Below are 13,603 nucleotides of genomic sequence, written 5' to 3' on the forward strand. Positions count from 1 at the left end.
ATATTTCTCTTAATGTCTGTTTCCTTTCAGGATCTAGGGCTATGAAGACATAATAATTTTTTTCTCTGTGTATTGAAATGTTTTCCTGAAATCTAAGCTATAGCAAATACTAAGCTGTTGCTTATTATGACTTAAGGTGGTCTAGTAATTTTCTATATACAATAATACTAATGCATATACTATATTGAATAGTTACTTTAACCAGAAATGTTGAAATTTTGTATGTGAAAAGTAGATAGCTTTTATTTCATATGATAAAATTAAGATTCAAAAACTTTGCCTGTAGTTACGTATTTTTAAATTGGGAGGACAAAAATCACAGTTTCATAAAAAGTTTGATGTTATTCTACTATTCTGTCAGTTTTGTGGTCAGATGTAAGTCATAAAATTTAGAATGATTTTTCTTGAGAAATAAGAGGTGGAATTATCTGTAGGTTCTTGCCATTAAAAAATATATATTGAGCCTCGTATTCACAATAATTCTGTTTATTATTACATTTATTTTTATTTATTTATGCATAGAATAACTTGGGTGTAGGTCAGTGATGCAGGGGGGTGGCGAGACATAAGATGATTCAACAGAGAGAAAGTGGGGAGCAAAAGAGGTGGATTTTCTGAAATACACTGCTAAAGGGAGCAGCAGATGAGACCGGAGAGGTCAGCTGCCCCAGATGTGGATTAACTCCGTGGCTGGGGATTGAATTCAGGCCCAACAGAAAAATATCCATATCTTTTGTCCCACTGACTAGTCCAGTAAAAAAAAAAAAAATCCTTTTAGAAGATTAATATACATATCAGAAATGTATGTTATAAGCAAAAACAAAATCAGAAAAAAAACCCACAAATTTCATTTTTTGTATCTGATATCAAACAGGTATAATGGTCCCAAATTCCAAAAGTATACCATTTCTCTTTGATATGATTTAGTAGATTATTTAGGGTTCGAGAATGCTAAAACAAAAAAATTCCATATCGATTTGTGGAAATAGCAGTGCCAGACCCTAAAATTAACCTGCTGAATCCTACCACATAGGGATTCTACATTGAGATATTGGGGGCAACCGGGAGCTGCGTGCTTCCTGCTTTCTCACTGTTAGACCTTTACAGATACTCTCAACATTGAACAGAGGCCCTGTCTTCCTTTTCTTAGCAAGCAGCTGTTGAAGGACACTCACCATGGAAAACTTATTCACTTATAGCCTTGTTTCCATTGCTTGCCCTAACACCCTTCTACTTTCCCCAAATGACAAGAATTTCTTTTCCGTTTTCTGCAATAAGTTTCCTATAAGGCTTTTATAGTGCAATTGAAAGTTATAGTTCAGGGCCTCCCCAGTGGCACAGCAGTTGACCGCTGGGTTGCGAAGCTGTCCGCAGCCTCTGAAGTGCCGGTTCAATCCCCGGCCACTGGCAAGGGTCCCACATGGCGCGCAGACCTCTCCTGCTGCTCCCCTCAGCAGCGTACTTGGTCAGTCTGCCTGCTCTGCTATCGCCTCTGGCTCTGGTGAATTCTCTCACCCTCCCGCACTTCTGATTGTACCCAGCTTGAATTAAAAAAAAAAAAAAGTTATAGTTCATTAATTTTTCGTTTCCAAAAGTCTCTTATCTTTCTATTAAGAACAGCCCTAATGTTCAAAAAGAAAAAAAAAAAAGTAGTTACTGCTCCGTTCTTAATAACATCTCAAAGAGAAAAAAAGTCTGGGTGAACCATAAGAAATATTGCCACTTTGGTGTGACTTTGTCACACACTCTTAGTCACACTTCTATTGTGGAAATGGCAAGTTGAGTATTGGCCTTTTTCTAATGTGCTTTGTGATGAACTAAAGCATATTTTGAAGAAAAATATCAATTAAAATTTCAAAAAACAATGCAAATAGTCTTTTTAGGAAAAAAATTATGTTTGTATAATTATTTATGCCAAACTTATCATTTGGTGTTACTTGTGAACTGCATACACGTGGGAGTGAGGGTGGAATTGAGGATTAGGAATAGGATTTTAACTATCTGAAGATATTAATTCCTCCCTGATATACAGTTCTGGGTTCACTTATTTCCATTTAGTTTTTCTCATCAGATCATCAAATCCAGTAACACCACTACCTTTCTTTGCAATTCAGTTTTTAGTGTGGGTTTTCTCCTCCCTCTACCCCATGGACAAAATAAATCTTTCTATTGCTTTATACCAGATCCATATCCTGTGGCTTTGAAGTTATCTTCATACATTAATATTTACAGCTGACTTTGTTCAATAGCAGCATGCAGGGTAGTTTGGCATTGCTTGGTTCTTTATCTAGCACAGATCTGTAACTGAGCAGACATGTGGAACGACCTGGTATATAACTTGTGAATGTTCAAAAAGGAACGTGAGATCTTGAGGGACTCCCTTTCATCCCCCTTGATACAGGGGCTGGGCTTGCTATTTGATGCTTTGCACATAATGGGCCACAATGCCATTATTCTTTCAAAAGTATTGACATTCAATTTTGATCTTATATTTTTGAGAAAGATAAACAAAAACTTCTGGTTTCTGTGGCAGCAGTTTATTTGTAATTTTCATAGGGGAGTGCCTTAAATAATTTAATTTAGGATACAAAAAAAAAAATGAAGCGAGCAGAGCTTGAAACTGGAGGACTGCTGTATTGGATCTTTGTTCTTTAGAAAGTTGATAGACTGCTTATCTGTGTGTGTGAAAGAGAACGAGAGAATGTGTTAGGATCCCATGGTGCCTATTAAGGCTTTCTAAGTAACAGCCAAACTTCTCTGCGCACTGAGAGCTTTGGGTAGATAGATGGCTGATTCTCAGATTCAAATGCAACTCCTGCCTGAAGGCCCTGTTTTTTGAAATACTAAGATAGCTGGTAAATTCACCGAGAGCAAGGGAACAAAAGCGACTTATTCACCAATTAAATTCTTTCCTCCCTATGCAGAAATCAATTCTGTACTTTAGTCAGTGGGGGAGATAAAACTCTAGGACAGCAACCAGCTGTGGTGGCAGAAGGACAGGCAATGAGAGTTTAGAGATAGGAGCCACGTTTGGCTAAGACAGGGATGTAAATGGACTCAAATTGGCACTGGGTGTTCACTCAAGGGCATGTATCCTAAGTCCTAGGCATAAGCTGATAGAATCAAAATGGACCACATGGGGCAAAGGACTGACTTGAGAAATCAATTCGAGCAACTTGGTTGCCTCCCAGAGATGTGGAAGAGCATTCTATGATCATATCCCAAAGGCGGACAGAAAGCAATCCTCAGTTCTCACTTTGCTTGCAGTGACTATTAAAGCAAAGCCTACAGGATGATTATTGGAGTTATGAAACACACATATTATGGGTGAGTGGGGACCAGGTGACTGGGAGCACTGTGGATGAATACAAAGTGCATTGGAATGAAGAGCCCAAGGCAGTGGCTGTTACTGAGTGAGATTAAATTGGAAATCTTTCAGGGGCAGTGACTAAGACCTAACATGGCCCACAGTGCTAGGGAAGAACCCATTGTGAGTTAATTGAGCTAATGGAATCCAGCCCTTCGATCAAGATAACTATATTTCAAAAATGTATTTATTGACAATTATGTCTTTTATATGTGTTTACCAGTAATTGGTGACATCAGTAAAAATAGCATCCCAGGAATTCTGGAATAATGAATGTCTCTAGAATTTTCCCACGTCCAGCTCCCCTTCCCTAACAATCCCTTCCTTCTGGGAACTGGGTCTGTGATTTATCCCTGCTGTGGAACATGGCAGCTCCAAGTCCTTCACTGTAACTGCGCAATCTCTGATGGTCCTGCCACACTCTCAATTTGCTTGTCCATGAATTGGTTGGTTTTTCTGGGTCAGCTGCAGGAAAAAAAAAAAAAAAAAGCAATTCCAGAAATTCTTCTTTTTAAAATGGTATTCTTAGGATAATCCAATGTTTTCACAATTTTACATCAAAGGCCATTACAAGAATAGCTCACAGGATCGCAGCCTTGAAGATGCATGGGGCTGGAGCTTCAGAGGCTGCCAGCTACCTTGTGTTCTTTTTTGTACGGCTCTGAATAAGCTATACACAGGGAACATCACAGTACTAACTCTGGCTTAGTGATCACAATTTCCTACTTTGTATTGTTGAAAAGTTTTACTTCTCAAAGGGACTACTGATGTAGCCCTTTAGATCAGACTTAGACAGTTTTTGAAACTTCATTTAATCACAGAAATTTAAGTTGCCTATGATTGTGGCAATGCATTATCCCAAAGTGAACTATTTCATTTTATACCTTTCCATATACGCAGTACACACATCCACATATGCATTTAAAGGGGTGTTTACTTATTGAAGTTAATTTTGATGACCATATTTTGGGAATATATAGAAGACAAAGTCATAGCCGTGTTTCATCCTCTAGATGGAATATTGTGCCCTATTGTGTGTAACTGCACTTTGGGTGAAATGAGTTTATTACATAAGAGAGCAGAAAGTCAGTATGAACAAGACAAGTAAAAAGATTCAGAAAGCAATGTATTGATGAAAGAAAGGAAAGACAAGGATAGCTTGGGGGCAACACTTACATGACTTAAGAGGTGACATCTTGGGAGATGGGAATGGAATTCAATAAAGTCAGTCCTTAAAAGTTACATTTTATCTTGAATGATTGTTGTCTGTTAGTCATCTATCCTTAATATATTTTTCAATGGTGGCACTGGGAATTCCAAGGCCATCTCCTTCTTCTTTTTTTTTTTTTTTCTTGAGTCACCTCATTGCCATGCTTTCCTTACTTAGATTGAAAGCAGAATAAAAACCAAAATAACATCATCCACAAAATCTTAATTCTTCAGTTTGTATTATTTTCTTCTCTTCATGTTGCTGTTTTCTCTTCAAGCATCCAAACAAAAGGTTTACACACAGGAAGCATGTAAATATGAAAATAATCCCATCAGCAGTAGATTCTTAGTTTCTCAATACAGAACTACTTTTTTTCTTCTTTCCATTTGCTGTATTTTAACCTTTTCACATCTTTGTGTATTTGTTAAAATGTTAAATAAGACTGAGAGATGTAATATGTTAGCTTCATTCCTGAAGCCAATCTAGCTTGATCATAAAAAATAATTTGTGATTATTTTCAGATATGTAATGGTGACTTCTTCATTCCTAAAAATATATTATAGGAGTATGTATTCTATATTATATGTCTTTTTGAAATCCAATGAGATTACCTAAACTGTTTTCTGATTTTAACAGGTTGCAATTAAAAAAATTCCTATGATTATACAATTTTTGTACTTATGAATTAAAATCAAATTGATCATTGTAGATACATGTATAAATATATTCTACTTGCATCTTTGAAATATTCATATTTATATACATAAATTAATTCCCTCTAAAGTTATTTTTATGTGTTTTCAGGGAGCAAAAATCCGCCACCCCAGAATGTCTTTTTGAAAAAGTTTAATTTCATGGAAGAGACATTGAAGGCTGGGTGAAACTTGCTTTTGGAAAAGATATTTATATATATATATATATATATATATATATGCACATTTTGCTAGAGCTTCTCTCAGGAAGACCTACACTCATTTTCTGATTTCAATGGAGAAGGCAGAACTTACATCTGCATACCTTTGTCTAATGTCTTTCCTGATAAATGCCCTAACTAAACTTTCTTCCTTCAGCCTCCCTTGTCCTAGCATCTGAGTTATTCCACTATACTTCGTTTCTCCCATGTATATAGGAGTTATATATGTTATTATTAAACTTCTTTTTGTTTTTTTTTCTCTTGTCAATCTGTGTGATGTCAGTTTGATTTTTGCCAGTCTAGAAGAACCCAGAGGGGTAAGGGATGATTTCCCTTGTACCCTGACAATGTCAAATATTAATGTTAATAAAATTGAACCTTAATATTAAAACAGAATTGTAATTGAATATAGAACAGCAGAATGTCTCCAAACTTCCTGTGCTGTTTTCTGTTAGGCATCTCACCAGGCTTTTCTCAAGACAGTATAGTTTTGAAAAGGCGCACATTTGCATAATGTCTTTCCTGTTGTTCCTTTGTTGAGTTGTACCCAACTAATTGCTTTAGAAGGTTATTTCCCAAATTCCTCCCACAGGTAACATTTAGGTAAATAAGGTTCTTCAAAGTTAGAATCAGGGCCTTAATACCATTGGTGTACATACTGGAATATCAAAGAGCAAGGCTGGGATTTCCTAAGAAACATAATATCAAAAACTTCTACCACCCCTGAGATTAAAGTCCATTCTGATTAGAAAGAAATTGAGAAGGAACCAGGAAAAAGGCAATATTGCTGCAAATAGTTTTAGCACAGATGGGTTTGTATTAGGATTGATTCTTATGACAGAGTTACAGCAAACCATCAATAAACTCTCTTAAAATCAGTCCATCCAAAGTTGCTCTTTCTTACAGTGGTGCTGGACAGAGGTGTGGGGGAGAAAGAATTCACCAGAGACAGAGTAGAAAACAGAAAAAGCAGGTTTATTAAAATACTCCACAAGGGAGCAGGGGCCAGAAGGGAAGTCCCTATGAATGGGAAGAAAGATTTGAGTCTCTCTTTTATACACTGTACTTGAAACCAGATTCCCTCCCTCCACCCACATACCCTGCACCCCCTGCTGTGTAAGAAATAGAACTTGCTGGCTTTGTTGGTGCTATGGGTCCCCAGTAAGGGGAGCTGGAGGGTGGGCCAGTGCAGGAGGCCAAGAGCAGCAGCAGTGGTGAGTGTGCCACCTCCTGCAGCCCCTTCCCCACACAAGCCAGGTTTGAGCACAGAGGCCCTCAGGATCCAACAACTGCAGCAGGACTTTTCCCAGAGTTGCTTCCCCTGGGCAGTACCAAGGTCGCCCTGCGGTGGTGGCTGCGGGATGACTTCAATGAGGCCCACTGTGGTGGGCTGGGATTGAAGACTGGTGCTGATGTCAGCTGAGGTTGAACACAGGAGCCCTCTTCCACCGTGGGCTCCAGGAGCATGTTGTTTGCCAACAGCACCCTGGTCCTACCTGAAAGCCAGAGGCAGGTGCAACTGGCAGTGGAAACAGGCAACACAAGGTGGGCATTTTACTGCCTGCCACTGCCAGTGGTAGCAGTCTTCCTGGGACACAGATTGAAGGCAGAGGCAGCTGAAGGGAGTGATTTTTCTCCCCTACCACACTGCCCCAGGGCTTGCTACCCTACTAGGGCTGTAGCAGCAAACCCCAATCCCCATGAACTATGGTGCAGGGATGCATGGCAAAGCGCTGGGAGCTCTGGGTCTCTGGGCCAGCTCTAGTGCTGCCATTCCCTGGAGTAGAGGCCTTTAGAGTTCCAGGCCAATGTGGTGATTTCAGTGCAGCCCAGCTTGCAGCATCTGGGACTTGTATCCACAAACCCCCACCACACTCTGCCCCTTTTGATGCATAATTACTCCAGACCCTGCTGAAGGGAAAATACACCTCCCAACCCTTCTGGCCCTGACCTCAGTGCTGGTGGATTCTGTGCAGGCACCAAGTTGATCCATTTTTTTTTTTTAGATTTATTTATTTATTTATACAAGCACTGGGTACAGTCAGAAGCACGGGAGGGTGAGAGAATTCACCAGAGCCAGAGTGGGGAACTGAACAGGCAGACTGATGAGGTACACTGCTGAGGGGAGCAGCGGGCAGCAAGAGAGGTCTGTGCGTCATGTGGGCCCTTAGCCCCATGGCTGGGGATCAAACCGGCGCTGCAGAGGCTGCAGGCAGCTTTGCAATCAAGTGCTCAACCGCTGCGCCACAGGGGAGGCCCCAAGTTTTTCCTTTTATATGTGGTACCTCATAGATTGACCTATCAGGCTTGAGCAAGCTCAGCTCATTATTAGTTATTCATGTTGAAAAATGCAAATTGGACTGATTGGTGCTAAATTAGCCAATCAGTCACTTAGAATTGAAATGTCCAATCAGGCTTGGAGAGTGGGGAGCCCTGAGAGGGGATATAAGGTAGAGCACGAGTCAGCACTGTTCCTGGCCTCTGAATAAAGAAGAAAGAACAGCAACCAACCTCTAAAGAGAAATATCAAGCAGAACTCTGTAGGCCTTCACAAAGACTAGGCTGCTGCTCCTGCCTCTGACATCACCTGCAAGGACCATCATTGACCTTAATCTGGTCTCTCAAAGAGCTGTTGTGCTATTGGTCCATACAAATAGCTCCCAAAGAGTCATTAACACTGTTGTGTCTGACATCACCTCCTGGTGATCAGTAGTGACTGGCACCACTGGCACTCTTGAAAGGTGATCAGCATCCAGTGTCCATCACTTCTGAAAGCTGACAACTGCTTTTTAATCATCTGGCACCACCTCACAGTGCTATTGCCTCCATTGCTATACAGTCCACTATATGACACTGTCCAGCCTGGCTTTCAGACTGTTGCTGTGGGCTGTGATGTTACCTCAGCAACCCCACATGCGAGCTGCTTCTGTGAGTTGGATCCTGGTCCACTGCTTTCTGGTGTGCTACCACCTCCAGGCCCTTACTGAAGGGACAGTGCCATCTTGCATGAGACACCTTTATTTTGGAGCTACTGGGCACTGTGGTCACTACCTGAAGTGAGATAATTGGCCATGCATGGCCTTAGAAACTCTGTTTTCCCAGTCTCTGGTTTGTTAAATAAACCCCACTGTTGCTATTCCTTGAGTCCACATGGTCTTGTAATTGAGCATACAGATAAGAACCCATAGGCAGTGACCTATACACTATCTTGGCACTATCCTTTGACCCTGTATAGCACTGTTTCAGTCCTATTTCATTTTCATGGACTTTTTACTTGGGGTTCTCATTTGTACCAGTTATCTACTGGGATGTCTGGTTTCAGAACACAGAATGTTCTGAAATGTCTTGTTTCTGCTTCTGCATTCCTGGAGCTGGGCTGGTTTTCCTGGTCATGATGGTTGGTCTTATGGACCAGTTCCAATGGCAACTTCACCAATTTCCTTTATCTATTCAAGCTTCCCAAACTTGCCTGCTGGGCAAAGGGTGAAATATTATGTTTTAACCTTATTAAATGATACTGTGACATTCCCTATATATTTTTAATGGCATATATTCCAATTCTGTTTTTTTTTGAGAATGTAAACAAAGTTACTGATAAAACTTATTTTTGAAATAGTTTGTAGTATTTTTTCACAAATTAATTTCTTTATTGCTTTTGGTTTTTCAGGTTTCCTACTTCTATTTGAACTAAATTTTGTAACTACCTTTCCAGGAAGATGTACATCTCATTGATACTTTCAAGTTTATTATCATAGAATTATAAATACATAAATAAAAAAATCAGTGTTGTTGCTTGTATAGGTCCTCTGACAATGAATCATTAATTTGGTAAATCATTTCAGATAAATCCCTCTGGGTTTTGTTTTCATTCTGAAGGTTTTGCTGAGATCTTTCCATTAATTTCTAATTACAAAAGTAAAATTAAGAATATTTTTTATGAGGTTTCTTCCATAGAATGTGGCAGTTATAGTCTTAATACTCTTATCACCTTATTTGGGTTTCTGTGCCTGGGAGCTCTTGTGGGCACATCATCTTTTCCTCATTCAGAGCTCTAAATTTGCCCTTGGCAGTGTGCTGTCTTCATTTTATGACATGCTGATCTATGAGCTATGTCTCTCCTTTGTCTGTTGTTGTAAACAAACCTGAGATGACTGGGAGTATTTCTCTAGTGAATCAGTAGTCTGCTTAACATTCTAGAGTTTCAAGCATGACAGTATAAGAGACTCATAAATACCCTAGTTGTCTCACCTCATCACTGACTTTCAGAAAATCATACTTAACTTTCATACTTTAGAATGAAAACTTGGAGGTCTTCTGAGAAACCTGAAAGTAATTTCACTGAAAGAGAGGAGAATTCTTTGTTTTAATCAGTGGCAGAAGTGAAGTATATCTGATTGTTACCTATTCTTTTGACTTTCTGTAGACCATCGTTGGATATGAGATTTAATTTTTCTCTATCTCTCCATTACATATGGTAAATGATTAGGATTTAGTGATTCCCATCAATTGTGGAAAATTGTGACAAGACCAACATATAATCTGGATATGAGAACTTTTATCTTTTTAGAATGATTTCTTTTTAAATGATTGATTTGCCATAAACCAACAATATCCCTCTGCCTATTTTTTCTCATTATCAATGGACCTACAAAACAGCTAATCTCTCTATGAAATAGTTTTTTTCTCTTCCAATTGCTTTCACCTGGATCATTCTTTGGTATACAGGTGTAGTAGTATGATCTTTTTGTAAGGCTAATCTATTTTAAAGAAACCCTACCAGTTGTTATGCTGTCTAATTTTATTGTTAGTCTTTCTTAATATCTAAAAGTATCTTTTGTTATATTTTATTTGTACTTATTCTAGCAAAATACAAAATATAGGAAACCAGTAACTTGTCTCTTTATTATATCTCTTGCCTAGTATAGTGTCAAGCACTCAGAAGTAAATCTTCTTAAATCTTCCCATATATGTGCCTTTCTTTTCTATTGCTATAGAATAATATTTACTTTTCATTTTATTTTTTAAAATATTTATTTTATTTATTTATGCATACAAGAGCTGGGGTGTAGGCTAGAGGTTCAGGGGTGAGAAGTCTCACCAGAGACAGAGTGGGGAGCAGAACAGGCAGATCTACTGAAATACACTGCTGAGGGGAGCACCAGGTGAGACCGGAGAGGTTTGCAGTAGCTCCCTGGCTGGGGATCGAACTGGTACTACAGTAACTGCTAATAGCTTCATGGTCCTGAGACTTAACCCCTTGTTCCACCAGGGAGGCCCAATATTTACTTTTTAAATTGAATGCTCCCATTTGTATGTATGTTAATGTTATAAACTCATTTAAAAATATAGTAGAGAACAAATAAATAATAATAAATAAGACACTCACCAGATAATGCACTTATGAATATGGATTCAATTTTCTTTTCTTAAATAACTTTGTTATTTTTTAAAATGTCAAGAGAGGGGGGATATAGATACTTTATTATACTGTTGGTGAGCATGTGAGTTGGTACAGCTTTTGAAGGGTATTTGGCAGGATCTCCCATAATATAAAAAGAATACACCTTTTGACATAATTATATTTGGCAGAAGATAGGGTCTTGTGAGATCAGAAAATTTTATGATGCTGGATATTAACTCAGGCAGTGGCAGACCAAATCATTATTAAGTAGAAAGTAACATTTTCTCGACTGGACATGCAAAGCAAGGTTACATGCTGGAGCTGATAGTTTCTACCCCTATCTCTAAGGAACCCCTCCCCAATACAGACATTATATGAAATAAAGTATTTCACCTTGTTAGCCTAACAAGCCTTGTTAAGCTAACACCCCTCTAGGCTTATTGGGATCCATCACATGGATGAGGAGATCACATGTTCCTTTGAGAGACGAAAAGAAGAGCAAAGGACCCCAGCCCTCTAATTATGCTTGTTAAAAATGCTTAAATAAAACCTTCACTTGTTTCTCATTCACACCTCATTCCTGATGCTGACTTCCTTATGCTGAACTGCATAAATTCTTTATTAGTACCTGCATGTCTAGAGACTCCATTATTTTTATTTCTCAGTGAACTCAAGAACCCTGAATCTGGTCACACAGTGATCAGAATTGTTATCAATGTTAGAAATTACTATACATATAGTCATACCAGTGCACAAAGATTTTTGCAAATAATATTTATTTTAGGATGGTTTTAGTAACAAACAAACCAAAACAAAATAAAAACAAACCCCCTTCCCGATTCTGGAAAAATAGAATGACCAGAATCATTGAAAGTGATAATGGGGTATCATATAACATGCCGCTATGAACCTATTTTTTTATAAGTAGTTCTGCCCATTCAAATGTGAAAAGATGGCCAAGATGCAAAACAAACAAGTTTAGGTATAATGGGTAGTTAAATGTCACTTTTTAAATGTTTCTAGTTTCATATATGCATCATAATAATTAAAAAATACTAATTGAATACAGTTGCTTCCCGCAGCCTCTGCAGCACCAGTTTGATCCCCGGCCAACAGCGAGGGTCTCACAAAAAACAAACAAACAAAAAAAAAAAACACACACACACAAAAAAAAGAGTTAGTGTGTCAAAAATATAAACCAATTAAAAAAAAATAAGGACCATGTGACGGCTTGACTTTAGGTGACTATATAGCAGAATCACAGACATTCTCCAGGTTAGGACCTAAGGGATCCTCCACTGTGGTCATGGGTCTAGGGGTTAGGGACACAGGCAGTGTGGCTGTTTGGCTACAGTCTTTGATTGTCTTGTGACTTAGGATTGTGATCACTGAGCAGCTCTTTCCTAATGTCTGAATTTGAGTTAGTAAGATTGGTTTCGATGGGCATTGAGCACTTCCTAAGTGCTTGAAACATTATCTTACTTAGTGCTTGAAACATTATAATATTACCCAAAGGGAGGGTAATATTATTTCTGTTTCATAGCTGAAAAAACTGGAGATACAGACAGATTAAATCACTTGTCCAAATGATATAGTTAGGCAAATTTTAACCATTTCATTTCCAGCAGACGCGCCATGAAGCTAATTCTCATTGTAGCTCCTTGTCTATCTTGATAGCTTGTTTTGTTTGAAAAAAAAAGACAGTATATGCACAGAATCTAACATGTGTTAAGTTCTCATTAAAACATAGTCATGATTTTCTCATTTCAGGAAATATACTATGTTCTGAAGCAGTTAGAGACTAGAGGACTGAACAGTAAAGACTGTTTAATATACTGGATTTTGACTTTACATTTAATTAAATGTATAGGTACAAAAATAAAATAGTGACATACATGTTATAGCTGAAAAAAAAAACAATAACAATAGCAAAAAAACTGACATCAGGCAGGTTACATTTTCTCCCCATATATAACCAGTTAATTAAAGGCAGAACTTTTCCTTCATTTACCCTATCCTCTATCCCTCCTCCATTCTTTCCTTTCTTTCTTTCCCCCCCTTCTCCCTTCTTTCTTCTTCTATTTCATCCTTTTCCTTCCTTTACTTTCCCCCCTTCCTTGTCTCTCTCCTTCACCCCTTTGCTTTGTGTGTTAGGATGGCATATACTCTGATACAATAACATCTAAATTATGAACTCTTATGGAAACTGTTGGAAGATGAATGAATCAATACAAATAACAACATGACTTGGAGCTTGGTCATAGAAAGTCAGAGTTGAGGATCTGAGGGTGGCGAAAAGTTCCTACAGGTATGTTAACTAGATGATTTTACCTTGCGATGTGGTACCAAATCAGTACCAAGTACACTAAGATGAAATCCTGGGACTTATAGTGGAAAATAACACAAATTTCTAGTTAGAAATGCAATTCAGAGGATTTTATATATTGAAGGAAAACAAAGCTAATGGTAGCATGTGAGATGCAGCATGACAAAGTTATCATGCCTCACATCTGAAGGAGGTTTACAGAGCTGTCTGCACAAATTTAAGGATGGCAGGTCATGGCTTCTGGTTATGTAGCTTGACAACAATCCTGCATTGACATGTAAAAAGGCTACCATGTAAAAAGCAATTCTGAGGACAATTGTTGGTTCTTAAACTCTCCTCAACAGCAGAGATGAATGACTTCATGGTTCTCAGGAGTTCGTTCTGGA

This window comes from Talpa europaea, assembly GCF_964194135.1.
Source record: "Talpa europaea genome assembly, chromosome: 5".
Taxonomy (NCBI): Eukaryota; Metazoa; Chordata; class Mammalia; order Eulipotyphla; family Talpidae; genus Talpa; species Talpa europaea.